We start from the raw sequence: 16,575 nt of genomic DNA, 5'->3' as shown, positions 1-16,575 counted from the left end.
AAGATCACTGGAAGAATTTTACCACCTTTTTAATTCTTTTTTTTCCAGATATGAGGCTTGAGCTACAAGGGGCCACCCAAACTACACACAGAAAACAGCAGCTGCGATGTAGCAGGGACAGATCAGCAGCTGGTCTTCAGCAAGAAGAATTCTTACCCAGCTCAGCAATCTGTGTGGGATGTAAAGAAGGCAGGTGAAAGCTGGATGGGTTCTACGCCATGAAGATAAACCACAGTGCCTCTAACTCACAGAAGGCAGCAGCACATCCCCTCCGATGGCAGCGTCTTTCCTTTAGATGAAATGCTAAAGCAAGCTGTTATCTCCAGAGAAAACACAGCATGGCAAATCAAATAATGCTTTAGCGAGACGCAATCCAATAGTTTCAGCGGAGTGACTGTTTGAATAGTCGCAATGTCTCAGTACAAAGACAAGTTGAGCGTCAACAATTCCAAAGTCCAGCCCAAGCAGATCTTAAGCAAATAGAAAATGGAATTGTGATGTTCCTTCATGGCCCCAGCAGCTCAGAACCCTTACATGGTCCGACCAAGCGTGTCCCTGCCCCAGCCAACCCGGGGGTGAGCAGAGCGGTGCCGCTCGCTTGGCTGAACCGATAACCCCCCGCGCTCATCCAGACAAGTCGGTCACTGTACGTGCCGCTGACCTGAGGAGAACACATCGGTCACAGCTGGTAATTTGGGCACTGGAAGCCAAGAAACTGCTCATGAACTGGCTATAAACAGCAGAGGGACTGGGGATACTTTCTCCCTCTTGTGTACGCTGTGTGTCGTGCTTGCACAAACCCTTCGGAGCCTGCATCAGCCTGCTCTGATGAGTCAAAATACACAGGAGATGGAGGGGAAAGTGTTCAGGAGAGCCCAACAACTATAACTTTCGTACCTTAGGGCAGGATATCCTGCAGTAATGTCATTCCTCAGCACTCAGCTGGAAAAGCCACAGAAAGGCTGGTGTTTGTGGGAGAGGCACCGGGTGAGTCGGCTTATCACCTTCTCCCTTCTCCCCATCAATATTTCGACAGCACAACGCACCGGTGTGACGGGGTGAGACACGGTGACTCACTCGGTACGTGAAATGGAAAGTCAACAACCCAGTCACCCCTGATTTTTAACGATACTCATTTCTTCATCATCATTACAGTCTTCGTAATAGTGACTTTACGAGCTCAGCTAATCTGGGATGCTGTTGCACCATCGCCTGGGAGAATGTTGTTGATAAACAATCATCAAAGAGGGAAAGAAAAAAAAAGAGGCAAACGGAAATCAGTGCTGCTTTTCTGGCCTCCAAAGGATCTTTCTGCACTCAAACCTGTTTTGGTCACGAGGTTTTTAATTGGCAATTTGGCTGCGGGTTGTGCACAGCACCCAAGGCAGAGTGTTGCAGCACACTTCTGCTGCATGCCAGTAAAACACCGCAGCTTTCCAGCCAGGGCTGGTTTTCAGAATCATTATCACTGCAAAAAGGGGAAAAAGGGGCTCTGTGGTTTTGGTTCAGCTGCTGTGACCCCAAGGCTGCACCAGGACATTGTCCAAGTCCAGCAGGTCTAATCCAGGCACTTTCATGCTCTTAAACTTTCTCACCTTCCTTAACACTGATTCCTGGTTGTACCAACTTCTGGACCCTGGCTGGGGATTGTGTGGGTCAACGGCAGCCGGCCAAAGCCACCGTTGGGTGGGTGACACCAAGTCCTTATGCCCAGGAGTGTCCCCTTGTGCATCAGTGACCAGGCTCCTGACCCTGAGCTGTGCATCTCGGAGCAGAGCCTGGAAATCCTGATGTTACACTGGTCCCCAGCATTTAATAACAAATAAATACCTGCGAAACACATGGGAAGGGTTATCACTTCAGCACGAATAAAGGAGACGCTGACGTGACAGGGAACTTCACTTCTCACCTTTTGAGGGGATGATTCCGCTCTGCTGGTTTGTAAGAAACTCAAAACATCATTTATCAAAGCGGCAACAAAATTTTTTGTCAAAGGAGAGATTTCACAACGAGGATGCTTTTGGTACGGGCGCATTCATGGCAAAACAATAGAGCAATGCGAATGGCCTGCGATCGTTTCTTTGCACAGAGCACCAAAAAGCTTTCAGCAGCTTTATAACATTAGAGCTGCTTATGTTTAACAGCTGAAATGAAAAGGTGGGGAGGGCGCGCTGCCCTGTGCCCTCTGGAAGCCGAGCTCGTGATTGTGCTCTCGGTACCTTCCCCGCCGAGCTGCAGGCACAAGGGAAGCTCCACAATTTGCTGAACTGGGTCCTTCTTTTGTTCCTCTCACCTCCCCGCGTCCCCTCCATCCTCCCTTCGACACGCACAGATGGAAAGACTGACGGTAACACGCCAATTAGGTTATTTGAAGCCTTGCACTAGCTACTCTAAATGCAGGCACACGAAGCAGCGGGATTCTGCCGGTGACATTTGGATCACAAATGAAGTCCCCAAGAGTAATAAACAATCAGGTAAAGAAATCTGGAAAGAAATTACCCAGCACACCTCGTCTTCTTGGCCCCCATGAGATCCATATAAAATGTGTTAATGCATCTGATTATGATCTAAATTATGTACAGAGGCTCCTGCCAAGCACTCTGTGAAGTTTCTTTATTGTTAAGTTGGAAGCTGTTTAAGAATGGTCCAGTCATCATGTTTCAAATTAGACCGGGGAAAAAAAGCATTTCCCTCCTTTATTGCTGGCTCAGAACACGGGTTTGCGGGAGAAGGTCGATACGTGGCTTTTCTCTACTGAAGCAGGAGAAGCGGTGAAAGAACAAAAGAAGAATCAGTCTATTACCTGTCCTTGTATCACAAACCTGAGCTGTTTGGCTTTACAGACACACGTACAAATAACCGCAGTTTCAGCTGCCTTTCTAGGTGTGTGTTTTCCGAAAGCTGGGTATAAACACCATTGTGTTCTCATGTGCACCTTCCTTGGACTGTACAATTTTGAAAGGGTTTCTGAAAATGAAGAGTTGGATGAGAACGGCCTGTAAAACATCACACAAGACTTTCACTGCGCCTCTAAGGGCCGGCTGAGCTGTCGCTTGCTCTACCAGCAAATCACTGTGTTGCTCAGAGCCAGGTAAAAAAAGCCGGTTTTCTCCCCAGTATGCCATACTTATATAGATACACACATCCCAGGTATATATTCAATACATACAAGTCTGGGAGAGCACCCAGAGTTTTATAGGTCAAGCCTAACAACACTTGTTGTTAAAACTCCACCAACCCAACCTGCGTTTTACCTTCTGTTGGCGTTTGATTGAGCCTTCCCTGCACCCATCAGCATCTCCTGCCACCGCAGCGCTGGTTTCCTGAGTTAGCAGCCAAATCAAGGTCACCTTGCTCAGAGATGCTGAGTTTTTCTCGATAGGAGGGTCCCTGTATATTAAAGATCTTCCATCTATTAGCTCTGCCCTTCCAAACACATCGCTGCAGCAACAACTGTGTAAGCCCGGACTAAGCGCGGCCCTATGGAAGAGAGCTAGCATATAATAGCTCATACTTATTTTGCTCTATCCATGCATATAAATAGATACACACACACATATATATATATATATATGCCAGCTAGCTGTCTGCACCTCCTCTCAAGGTGCAGAGCTCATCTTTGCTATATAGGGCTTAACACTTCATATTCGTCGCTACAGTGCCCGGCATAACGGACATTTTGAGGTATCAACCTCACCCAGCCCCTCCAGTATGTCAAGACCGTCACTCGATCTGCAAAACAACTGTTGGACGCTTTTCATGTTGCTCCATGGGCTGACGTTCGAAGTTAAGCATCAGAAATCCACATTTAAGCCAAGCCTTTCTCACTCGGCCTGTGCGCTAGAGCCCACGTTCGAGCGGCTTCGCTTCCACCTCCAAACATCTTGATTTGCGCAGTAAGGAAAACGAAATGCAGAGTTTAAGGCAGACGTTAAGCCTAAATGTTGAACTGAGGTGCCCTTGGCCTATCTTTTAGTATTTGATGCTGAAAACATCAGGCAATGAGGCAATTATGCGGGTGACCAATACTCCTGCCTGTGGTGAAATTCGGTACAGATGTAAAGACCGAACTCAGGAGTTAACCTGAGCCAGGCCTTGTTATCAGCAGATCAGCAGGAGATTAGGGATCAGAACTACCATTTCTAGCCACTGCAGTAATGTAGCGGTTTAAACACCAAAAAAAATGCTTTAATGTAGGATCACAGGCTGGATTCCAGCCAGCCAGCAACAGCATTGCTTTAAAAGGAACTATTTATCTCTCTGAAACACTTACTAACACATGCTTGGTGCTTGAAAATAAAGCCTTCGCTAAACAACCAGATTTTAAACTCCAATTCTGCGCGTCGGCATTCTCTTCTGCTGCAGGAAAGACTGATTCCCTTCCATAGCTTCTTTATTTTCTCTCTTTTTAAGGAAAAAAGAGCATTTTCTCTTTCAGTTTAACTTTGAGGCAAGACCACAGCCTGGTCTCAAAGACATGAGATCTTTTGAAGTCCAAGTCAGGAGGCTCTCACAGGAGCTGAGCTCGAGGGCTGCTCTGGAATTCATCAAAAGTGATTTACTCGCTCACTCGAACAAGGCAGAAGAAAAACCCCAAACCCTAGATGTACAGATATGTGGTTGGGGATGGGGAGACAGCTAAGAGGCAATTTAAATGAGTGCCATTATGGCTTGATTGCCACGGTCCCATAAATTAAAGACTGTCTTGCATGGTTGGATTTCCTGGAGGAAACCACCAGTGCAATTGCTAAGTCTGCTGGAAGCGGTTCAGCCCAAGAATATACGGAGCAGATGCTCCAAATGTGAAACGTGACACACAAGGACATGGAGAAATCTTCTGACAGCAAGTCAAATCAGGGCTTTGAACCGGTCATGCATTGGTGGAGCTACAGTTGGGAGTTTTTCACAGATTAGCAGAGTTTAAAGCAAAAAGGGACCTTGAGAGCACCTAGGCTGCTTCTTGCTGCATCACGGGCCGTTACATTTCATCCATGTTTTCCTAAGAGCAGGAGTTAGATCTGACAGCCAAATCCCAACTTGAGTAACCGTGGCAGCTCCCAGGAACAATCCACGTGCTACTTCTACTCAAACACTCCAGCTGCCAGAGCAGCTTTGCGTAGGATGAACTGTCTCTTGGTGCCTTCATGTCCCTCTGCCAGAAAACGCCGCTCGCTGGCATGGGCAGAGGTGACTCTACGCTCCAGCCACTTCATTTCACGCTTGACACTTTTGCTCGAGCCCAAATTCATCAGCAGCTTTGACAACGCTCCAGAGAGATCAGCACAGGGCACAAAATCTCATCCTCTGGCTTCATTGCAGGAGGAGAGAGGAAAACTGGAGGAGAAATGCGCTGCTGGCAGCGGTCTCTACCTTTACAGTGAGATTGCCTGTGTTCCCAGGCAGCCACATGCCCCTGCAACAGCTGAGCATCACATCCACGGACTAATCCTTACACAGTGAACCCACCTTGGTTACAAAGCTTTTGGGGACAAGAATGCGCCCAATGAATGATGCTAAAGAAGAAAAATGTTCAGATCACACACGTAGTTTCACAGTCCAACCCCGCCATGGAGCTGGATTTGGATCCCAAGGCCCCCAGACACGGATCCGCGAGCTCAGACCATCGGTGACATTCAACACCGCTTTTAAAATCTGAATTTAAACTGCTGAAAGCAGAATATTGTGAAATGCCGCTTCTTTGCCTGCAGAGAGTTTGGCTAGAACTTTCAGCAAACAGTAGATGATGAAATAAAAGAGTTGATGGCCAAAAAAATACACAAGGGGTTTGATGAAGAGTCCATGGGTGACACTGGACTGGCGCTGCTCAACTTTTACAAGCCTTCCCCACCTCACCGTTACTTTAACTTGACTATGGGGAGAAGGAAGAGGGTTGCTAGAAGGGTACACAGACGTTTTGGTAAATTGTGTTAAAATACAGTGAGGGAAAAAGCAATTTAATGCCAGGCATGGAGCAGACTGACACTGCAGGGATTATTTGTGCTTTACCTTCCGTTCCTTGGCTCAGACCTGTCCAGCATCACACAGACTCCTTCACTGCTCTTCTTCTTTCTCCCAGCGCTGATCTCAAGGGTTCTTCTCCTGTTTAACATACAAACACAAACAAAACCACATGTGCTTAAGAAATATATCACCCATCGCCTAGAGGCATCGTGCAAGAGAGGCTGCCTATTAGTACATTGGCTAAAAACACTCCTTCCAGACCAGCTCCAAACAGCTGAGAGATTCATAAGCTGTTGGCTTTTAGCCTGAAAGCTCCCATGGGATGGGCAATCTGAGCTGCTGAGGAGTTTCAGAGGCCAAGGAGACAGGGACAGGATCAGGCTCAAGGCACAGGGCACCTCCTCAGCTGCTCTGATGCCCATTCTCAGCTCCTGTGTGTTCCTCAAGACTCACAAAGGGAGCGTAGGGCACCCGTCATCAAAAGAGAAGTGGTCAAAATTCTCCAAGCAAAGTTTTGATGAGCTGGACTCCTGGTTCTGAGCCGCTTCCATTGCAAGAACGTGAATTCCGAGCATCCTCCACCTGGATTTGATGCTTTGGGTTACAAGGGGTGCATATGTACTCACAGGGAGAGGCAGGTCCAGAACTCTGGGTTGTCAGTCCTGCCACTGGCTCACCGAGTTCCCTTTGCTCCACTATCACCTGATGAGCAATGAGGATCCTCGGGCTTCATAAGAGCCAGCACAATGTCCAGCAGCAGAACTGCAGCGGGAAACGATCAGCACGCTCACAAGCGCTGCTGCTGATGCCTCTCTCTACAGGCGACAACCTGGAGAGGGACATCTCCAACCCTTTCTAGCTAAACGGGATGAGATGTGGGTCGCAGGTGGGCTCCCTTCACAGAAAACGTTACTTCCACTGCAACAGCCGGCAACCGATAGCTCTTGAGTCACAGTATCACAGTATGTTTGGGATTGGAAAGGACCTCAAAAGATCATCTAGTCCAATCCCCCTGCTAGAGCAGGAACGCCCAGGTGAGGTCGCACAGGAACATGTCCAGGCGGGTTGGAATGTCTGCAGAGAAGGAGACTCCACAACCCCCCTGGGCAGCCTGGGCCAGGCTCTGACACCCTCACCCCCAACAAGTTGCTTCTCAGATGTAAGTGGAACCTCTTGTGTTCCAGTTTGCACCCATTACCCCTTGTCCTATCATTGTTTGCCACCGAGAAGAGCCTGGCTCCATCCTCGTGGCACTCACCCTTTAGATATTTATAAACATTAATAAGGTCACTCCTCAGTCTCCTCTTCTCCAAACTAAAGAGACCCAGCTCCCTCAGCCTTTCCTCATAAGGGAAAGGCTCCTCCCTTAATCCCCTCCTCCACTCCCTTAATCATCTTTGTTGCCCTACGCTGGACTCTCTGCAGCAGTTCCCTGTCCTGCTGGAACTGAGGGGCCCAGAACTGGACACAATATTCTAGATGGGGTCTCACCAGGGCAGAGTAGAGAGGAAGGAGAACCTCTCTCGATCTACTGACCACCCCCTTCTAACCCACCCCAGGTACCACTGGCTTCCTGCCCACAAGGGCCCAGTGCTGGCTCATGGTCATCCTGTTGTCCACCAGGACCCCCAGGTCCCTTTCCCCTACACTGCTCTCTAATATGTAATTTCCCAACCTATACTGGAACCTGGGGTGTACATATGTCCTCTTCCCACAAAAATAAAAGTCAACGCCGTTGTTCCGTCAGTGCCATGGTCAAAGGCGACCACCACAAGCCATCCAGTCTGACCTGTTGCATGACACCCCATGAGCTCCAGCTGCCACTTCCAGCCTCAACTCCAGCAACTCACAGTGATTTTCCATCCAGCTTCTCCCCCAGCTCCAACCCTCTCTCAGCCACGCTCCTGCTGCAGATGACTGCCTGATCTCAGCAGCTGAACACACAGAAAGCTAAAACAAAACAAAGTACCTTTTGCTAACCGAAGGCCAAGGCTGCAGGGCTGCCGTTCAGCAGGTGGCACCTTTGCTGTAGGTGGCATTTCCTTGCGTTTCAGAACAAAAAGTGTGGCTCATCAGGGCCATCTGCGTCCTGTATTTGCCCTCCTACGCAGCCTTTTGGCCAAGGGCAGTTTTGGCGGCTGGTACGAGTGTCCCGAGCCTCCCTCTTCCCACCCCTGCTCTTACTAACGCGTTCCATACTCGCGGCTTTTCACACAGTCACAGCTCCGCGCCCGCTCCCCGCAGGGACCTGGTGCCGGTCCCAGTGCCGAGACCGGCAGCTGCTGCTGAAGGCTGACTCCATCCTCTTCAGCTAGCAGAACGCTTCCCAAGTGCCTACATCTCTAGGCTACAAAGCATGAAAAATACCATGGCCATAGCTCTTCTCTCCCCTGGCAGGCTGAAGGACATGGCACGTTTCCATCTGCACCAGGCTACGAGACATTTGCAGAAACAAGATCCAAGACCAAGACCCCTCTCTGTCCCTCACTCCTCCCGCATTGCAAAGCTCCTTCTGGACTTCTGCAGAAATGACAAGTGAACATGTTACTCAACAGCCACAGTTGAGGATTTCGTGTCACTCAGCGTCCGTACACAACCCTCGCTGGCTCTTTGTCTGGAAATGTTTTATAGCAAGTTTGAATAGATACAGTTTACAAAATAAAAAACCACGTTGGTTAAATTATTATCTTCTTCACAGTCACAAATTATTCCAGGTCCCCAAAACTCCAGACGCTTGGGGCAAAGGACTCCGGGAGTCAGAGCAGCTGGAAATGGGATGCCCGAATTCTCATCAGTCAAACAAACCACTCTCCTGAGAGCTTTGCTTTTTAAAAGCATAATTCTAATGTAAGCTCTGCAAAACATTAGGCTGCTCATGGGATAAACGTTACCTTATGATACAAGCAAAGACCCTTCTCTAATAAACACTGGGTAACTTGTATAATGTAAAAATTACAGCATATGTTAATGACAGTGATCAGAATATAATATTACCAGCAATAACAGTACACATGGAAGAAAAGCAGTTTCCCTCTACTCCCCATCAGAGAAGCGGTGGCAAGTAGCTGTTATGACTTCATTTTATTTTTTATTAGTTTTTACAAGCTAGCTCCGCTAAAAGGTTGCGCCAGTGATTTAAACTGCAGTTGTCAGCAGAAGTGAAGGACATTGTGGGATACATTTTATTCCAGCTCTTTTATTGCTTGGCTCCTTGGAGGGATTCAAGCAGCTTAAGGATTTTAGAGGTACTGTCACAACAATATCCGGCCCTTAGCAAGCTGCCATTAAAAAAAGTTAGAAAATACATGGTCAAGCATGGTCGGGTGCAATGGGGTCTCCATGGGACCAGGTGTGGAAGGAGACTTTGTGCTAATTTGCTTCTAAACAACCCTCTCCTTTACCCCAAGCCAGGACAGCCTCAAACAGTACTGGCAAAAGGAGACGTGTTTTGAAGATTCCCCAGACAGCAGGCATCTGCTTTTTGTCCAAGCACCACCCCAGCGTTCTCCTGGACCCGTCTCTATGGATGCTCAAAAAGCGATTTGATTTGCATCAGCTGTTCCTTGAACTGGTGGAGCAACCCAATCAGCTTCGCCCCACTAGACTGAGCTGGTAAGAGACTGGTCTTTAGAATCCAGGCTGGTTGGGGTTGAAGGGACCTCTGGAGATCCCCCAGTCCAACCCAGCTGCTCACGCAGGGTCACAGAGCAGATCACACAGGTGGGTCCAGGCGGGTTTGAATGTCTCAGAGCAGGAGACTCCACACCCGCTCTGGGCAGCCTGGGCCAGGCTCTGGCACCTCCCAGCAAACAAGTTGCTGCTCATGTTCACATGGAGCCTCCTGTGTTTCAGTCTATGCCCGTTGCCCCTCACCCTGGCGTTGGGCACCACTGAACAGAGTCTGGTCCATCCTGTGACACCCACCCAGGGGATATTGATCACAACATTGACCAGATCCATCTTAGCTTCTCCAGCTCAACAGCCCCAGCTCTCTCAGTCTCCTCATCACAAAGATGCTCCAGACCCCTCAGCATCTTTGTGTCCCTCCCTGGACTCTCTCCAGTAATTCCTTGTCCTTGTTCAACTGGGGAGCCCAGCACTGGACCCACAACTGCAGATGGGGCCTCCCCAGGGCAGAGCAGAGGGGGAGGAACAACCTCCCTGACCTGCTGCTCACACTCTTCCTCATGCACCCTTCATCCTCATTCAGCTGCCCTGAGCACCGTGGGGCTGGAGGGCAGAGAACATCCCTGCTGAGATGTCTGCTGGCTGCTTGCCTGGAAGAGAACTTGTTTCCAAACACCATTATGAAAACTAACCCAGAGAAATGGAAAGGAACGTTACTTTGTGGGAGGGCAGAACAAACCGGGGCTTTCTTGGTCAAAGCAGCGGGTTATTTTGGGCACCAAACAAATGTTATGACTGAATTCAAATCCGCCACGGGATGCTGAGTTTCCCCATGATCCCAAAGTGCAACCCACACACCACCAAGCCACGAAACACATGTGGACCGTCCCACCCCAGCCCTTGGGGTGCTTGCGGTCAGGGGTTGCCCCCAGGCTAACAAACCTCTGCCGGGAGGGCACACAGGGCTGTGCCCTCATCTGCATCACGGATCCTGACTCAGCAGAAGGTTAAAGCAGCTGAACCCGGTCACTGTGCGCTCGGGGCAGAGGCAGCCTCGCTGTCTGCACATCTCGGTCACACCACTCAGTTGTGGCAAGAGCCCAACCTACATCGCCCGAGGCACAAGGCAGCGTTACTTGGTGCCTCAAAAGTGCCTCTGTTACAACGGTGAGCAACCAATGCTCTAAAGATAATGCATTTGACCTACACAGACAGAAGCCTTAACACAGCATTAACAGCTCCAAGTAATTCCTGCACCAACAGCCTCAGCAACTCCATTGTTGTCACCACAGATGAAACCGTCAAACACCATGATCCTCAGTGGAGTGACAGTTTGGGCTGAAGGGACCGTTAAGACCATCCAGTGCCACCCCTGCCATGAGCAGGGACATCTTCACCAGCTCAGGTTGCTCAGAGCTCCGTCCAGCCTGGCCTGGGATGTATCACAGTATGTTTGGGATTGGAAGGGACCTCAAAAGATCTAGTCCAATCCCCCTGCTGGAGCAGGAACGCCTAGGTGAGGTCGCACAGGAACATGTCCAGGTGGGTTTTGAATGTCTGCAGAGAAGGAATATCTCCTTCCTTTGAATGTCTCCAGGGATGGTTCATCCACCACCTCTCTGGCCAACCTGGGCCACGCTCTCACCACCCTCAGTGTAAAAAATGTCTTATGCCCAAAATAAACCTCCCTGTTTTCAGCTTAAAACCACTGCCTCTTGTACAACAGGCCCTGCTCAAAAGTCTGTCCCCATCTTTCTTCTCGACCCCTTTTAAGTCCAGAAAGGCCGCACTAAGGTCTCCCCGGAGCTTCTCTTCTCCAGCTGAACACCCCAACTCTCTCACCTGTCCCCAGCAGAGCTGTTCCAGCCTCGGGTCATTCCTGGGGCTCCTCTGGCCACTCTCCAGCAGCTCCATGTGTGTCCTGTGCTGAGGACCCAGAGCTGGACCAGCACTGCAGGGGGGTCTCACCAGAGCAGAGGAGCAGATTCCCCCCCAAACCTGCTGCTCACAGGGCTGGGGACACAGCCCAGGACACGAGTGGTTTCTGGGCTGCCAGCGCACATGGTCGGGTCATGACCGATCTCTCACCCCAGCACCCCAAGTCCTTCTCTTGGGGCTGCTCCCCATCCCTGCATCCCCAGCCTGGACCGATACCGGCAGTTGCCAGGCATGGAGAATCTTGCACTTGACCTTGCTGAACCTCATGAGGTTCACATGGGCCCACTCATCAAGCCTGTCCAGGTCCCTCTGGATGGATCTTTTCCCTCTGGTTTACCAGATAACAGCTGATGCTACACGGTAAGTGTCAGAAAACGGGCCATTCTCAAAGGCCCACTTGCAGCAGGTCCCCCCATGTACATATGGACACCGTTCTAGGAGAGCTCCATGTTTGCCTGAGCAAGAGGTAAAGACACCCCTGTTCCAAGCAACCACACCTTAAAGTCCATGAAGACAAGCAAAACTTACTTTTCAAAGTATGATCTTCTAAGCAGAGGGATGGCTTTTTTAGCTAGACTCTCAGATTTTTAAGTTTGGGAGGTTTTGGGTTTTTTTAGTGTACTGAAACAAACGTTTTTCAGGTCACCTTTGATGCAAAGCATCGTCTAAAAGGAGGAGGCTGTCAGATGGTCTCTCAGCAAGGGAGTATCTGTTCCCTGGGCACGGATGCCGAGCCTTGTGAGCTCCCTGTGCCATCTGCATATTACATGTTTGTACTCCGAGCCCCACGGACACTTGTTTGATGTGTTACCGTTTGCTGAGCTGCAGCTCCCAAAGGTCTCTCACAATCACAGGAATCCATATGACATGATCTATTTAGAGGACAAAGACCCCTCCATCCTTTGAAATACAAGTTTCTTGTTGCCGTCTTTTTTAAAGAGCACTGAAACCGCATTTTTTCACGTCACTCCTGTCTTCCATCCTTGGTTATTTTGCTGAGCAAACGGGATTGCATTCGGCACGGAGCAGAATGGTGCAAACGCTGCAGAGTCGATGTTTAGCGACATCTGCCACTCACCCCATCGTCGAGCTCCGACTGCGCGCCTCGCCGCTCCCGTCCGGAGAAGAAAAGCAAGTAACAGATGTCTGCTGCAGAGAGCCTCAGTGAATGCGTGTGTGTAAAAATCAGTTCAAGTAACAAAAAGGAAACTTCACCCTAAGCAACCACACCAAGCACTGGAGATGGGGGAACTGCTGGAATACATAAAGGATTAAACCCACCCTTAAGTCTCAGCAAATCTGTGCTATTTTAAGATAAATGTGAATATGTGGAACATTTTTGGATGCAGGGAAGGAGGAAGGTAGCAGGAACATGGGCTGAAGGCGGAGTGGGGTGCGGTTGGTGCAGGAAAGCAGAGATGCAGAGATGCCCGTGTGGGCTCCTCCACCTCCTGGAATCCAGCCCTGGTCCAGGACACACGGGCTCCTCCTGGTCTCTCCAGCTCGCTGCTCCAACCTCAACAAACAAGATCTACATCCACCTGGAAATTAAACTCAGCATCTCAGGTCTGCACACAGACGAGCGCTCCTTCTCCCCAGCAGGAAACAGGGACAGAGAATGTGCAGCCCCAGGTGGCCTGGAGCAATCCGTGTTAGGAAGGCCAAGAGCAAAACACACAGCACTAAATGGCATCTTGGGACATTCAACTACATCAGTTTTCTGACCTCCTCTCTTCACTATCCAGCTAAATTTGTCCATTTTCTTTTGCTCATCCTTGCAGCGTCCACTGAAAAGCTTTTTCTTTTATCCCTTGGTCAGAAAACCATCACAATCTGCTTTCATCTCACCCTTTCCTGACAATTATATCCACTTACTTACCCATTTTCTACTCTTTCAAGGCTCTCACTGACGCTGGTTTTTTATTTCACTCATCTGCCTGTGCCATCATTATTTTTCACACTGTCAGGCATGCTATTGCATACCTAAAATTTGTTTTGAGTATGGTTACTTAAGCTCATTCTCCTGCACTAAGGTAGACAAATATTGCAACCTAACACAGAAATATGCTCATGGAAATCATTCTCGGCATGCAACGCTCTAACCCCATCCAAGCAGAGGGCTGAGGGCAACACGACATGGAACAATCACAACAACCCCATGAATGCTGCAGGCTCGGGGAAGAGAGGCTGGAAAGTGCCTGGTGGAAAAGGACCTGGGGGTGTTGGTGACAGCGGCTGAACATGAGGCAGCGTGTGCCCAGGTGGCCAAGAGGCCACCAGCATCCTGGCTGGTACCAGCACTGGTGTGGCCAGCAGGCCCAGGGCAGTGACCGTCCCTGTGCTGGGACCTGGGGAGGCCAAACTGCCAACTCTGGGGCAGTTCTGGGCCCCTCACACCAAGAAAGGCCTTGAGGTGCTGGAGCGAGTGAAGAGAAGGGAATGGAGCTGGTGAGGGGCTGGAGCACAAGTGTGATGGAGCGGCTGAGGGACCTGGGGGGTTCAGCTGGAGAACAGGAGCTGAGGGGAGACCTTCTGATCTCTGAACTGCCTGAAAGGAGCTTGGAGTCAGGGGGGGTCGGGCTCTGCTCCCCAGGAACAAGCGCCAGGAGCAGAGGAAACGGCCTCAAGTTGCGCCAGGGGAGGTTGAGGTTGGATGTGGGGAACAATTTCTTCCCGAAAGGGCTGTGGGGCATTGGAACAGGCTGCCCAGGGCAGTGCTGGAGTCACCAGCCCTGGAGGGTTGGACAGACGGACATGAGGTTCTCAGGACATGGGGTAGTGGTAGACTTGATGGTGTGAGCTTAACAGTTGGACTGGATGGTCTTGAAGGTCTTTTCCAACCAAAAAGATTCTATGATTCTGCACATGTCCTTACCAAATTATGAGATGAGGTTCTCAGGGACATGGGGCAGTGCTGGGGTGGGGGTAACGGTTGGACTGGATGATCTTGAGGGTCTTTTCCAACCAAAATGATTCTATGATTACGTGGAAAGCATTTCTGGCATCCCCATGCCTGCAGTACCAAGTGCCGTTAAGCAGATACCAAAGTCCAGCAGAAGTTTGGACAACGGAAACATGACATAGACCTCTTTGATATTTAAGAGTAGAAAGTTTCCCAGGCTGATGCTGGCAACGTGTCACATAAAACTGGCAACACGACCATCTGGGTCCATTAACTGCACTTGGTCTATAGCATTTGCTATCTGAATTGTTTATGCCTCGTTGGAGCGCAGAGGCTGCCCAGCATATTAATACTCCAGAAAAGAGCATCATGTAAAACAGAGCTGGAAATGAAGGGCTGTTTGGTGCCTGTAGTTGTGCAACAATTATGGTACAGACCGCGCTGGGATAAGGCTGGAGGGGCCCATGGGGGAAAACAAACAGAAGAAAACCCCAGAGAGCCCCTTTCCAGCTTCCACTTCAGCAAACAAAATCACCCAAACAGTGAAATTAAAACCTGTTGGTTTAGAGCAGAGAGGAAGTCAAAGATTTCACGATCTCACTGCAAGAAAGGAATTGGTAAAGTCTTGCAAAGAATAGGGAGAAAACCATTCATTTCTTCTGAAACCTGAACAGAAACAACTGGTTTCCCAAAAACAAAGTGGGAAATTATATCCCCCCTCCCAAGAGTCGAGTCCAACCCTGTTCACTAACAATTAGTTTTTACCACCTTCTCCTTACTCTTTACCTTCCAAAACTGCCCGGGCATGAGAAAAGGAGGAATGCACAAGGATGCTCAATGCAGGTATCAGGGCAGATGAGAGAAACCGAACATTTATTCTGGCATAGTTAGTCCTATTATTTATCATCAAGTAGTAACAAGATGAGATAGTATCAGGATTTACTTTTGAGGAAGAAAAAGATAAAGGAAGGAATTCTTCTTTGGCTACCTCAGACAAAGCTTTAATAAAGAAGCCTCTTATATGCTGCTCAGGCTCAAGACGTTTAGGGATAAAAACTGGACCTTCTCATTAAGGTTCTCTGTGTCTGGCTCGTCCCAATTTACCCAACATCACATCCCACTGATGGGGATTTTACAGAATCTTTTCACGTTAGACCAGTTGGGTGGCACCAAGAATTTGGTGCAAGCAGAGAGATGCTCAGTAGAGGCAAATGAGCTGCATCAGAGAAACGCAAGAGGCACAGCACGGTCTGCTTCAGCACCAGAGAAAATATATAAAGCAAAAGGAACTCGTTATGTGTCTCCCAATGTACCCAGTTACCTGCTTTTAGTTCAAGTACAACTTCTAAAGATGCATCAAGGCTTGATCCAAGTCGATAGCAAGTCCATCCCTTCCTGGTAATTCGCTCCAATGATTAACTGCAGCCTGTACCCACCTTCTGAGATCACCCTCCAAAGAGCTGGTGCTTCTTGAGTCCTGTCCGACAGCCTGGACAGCACCCAGCACCCTCTCCCCCCACTGAGAAGTTGCGTTTTTGTCTCTCTCTTGACCCAAAACACACAGCAGGAGATTTGGTTTTGTAAAGCTAAAGTCTGTGGGTATTTTCTCCCCACTACAAATACTGCCCTGCTGCTCCCGCTGTGTGTTCTCCAGCTTTTCCCATGTCTATTTTAAAATACAGATATCAGAGCTAAATAAGTTATTCCACCGGTATTTTCATAAATGCAGTTTTTGGAAATAAAAACATCCCCCGTTCCTGTTTTCCCAGTCCACTCGTCCATAGATGGCATTAAGCAGTTCTTACCGCATTACCACTCTGGGAATTCAAGTGGACTGGGCTGCTCAGCACCACGACAAACATTAAAACCTTTTACATACATTAAAACCTTTTCAGAGGGGCTGTTTCTCCAGGGCAGAACCCTCTTCCTCCTCCACACGCAGCTCGTGGGTCATTTCACAGATGATTTGCGGGACTGCATCATGTGGCTTCCTCCAAGTCATTTCTCGTCTTCTCGTAAGGATTTTATTGCTCCCTGGGTTTTGTGAAGTCCGCAGATTTTCTCGGCAGCGACTCGACGCTTGATGAAAATCACAAGAACTGCAAGGATGCCGCTATTCCTAAGAACTCCGGTGATCACATTTAGCA

At 49.2% G+C, this 16,575-nt stretch overlaps 1 protein-coding gene across 1 annotated transcript in view; it reads right to left on the bottom strand.

Moving 5' to 3' along the window:
• EXTL3 (exostosin like glycosyltransferase 3) overlaps nucleotides 1–16,575 on the bottom strand; it is a 132,201-nt gene that overhangs the window by 59,832 nt on the left and 55,794 nt on the right. Inside the window, exon 3 of the mRNA XM_080342118.1 lies at nucleotides 6,007–6,099. The gene's annotated coding sequence lies outside the window, so the exon portion shown is untranslated. The remainder of the gene's footprint in view (nucleotides 1–6,006; nucleotides 6,100–16,575) is intronic.

The sequence above is a fragment of the Nesoenas mayeri genome (assembly GCF_963082525.1).
Source record: "Nesoenas mayeri genome assembly, chromosome: 3".
In the NCBI taxonomy this organism is placed as follows: Eukaryota; Metazoa; Chordata; class Aves; order Columbiformes; family Columbidae; genus Nesoenas; species Nesoenas mayeri.
This window is presented reverse-complemented; position numbering and strand designations above follow the sequence as displayed.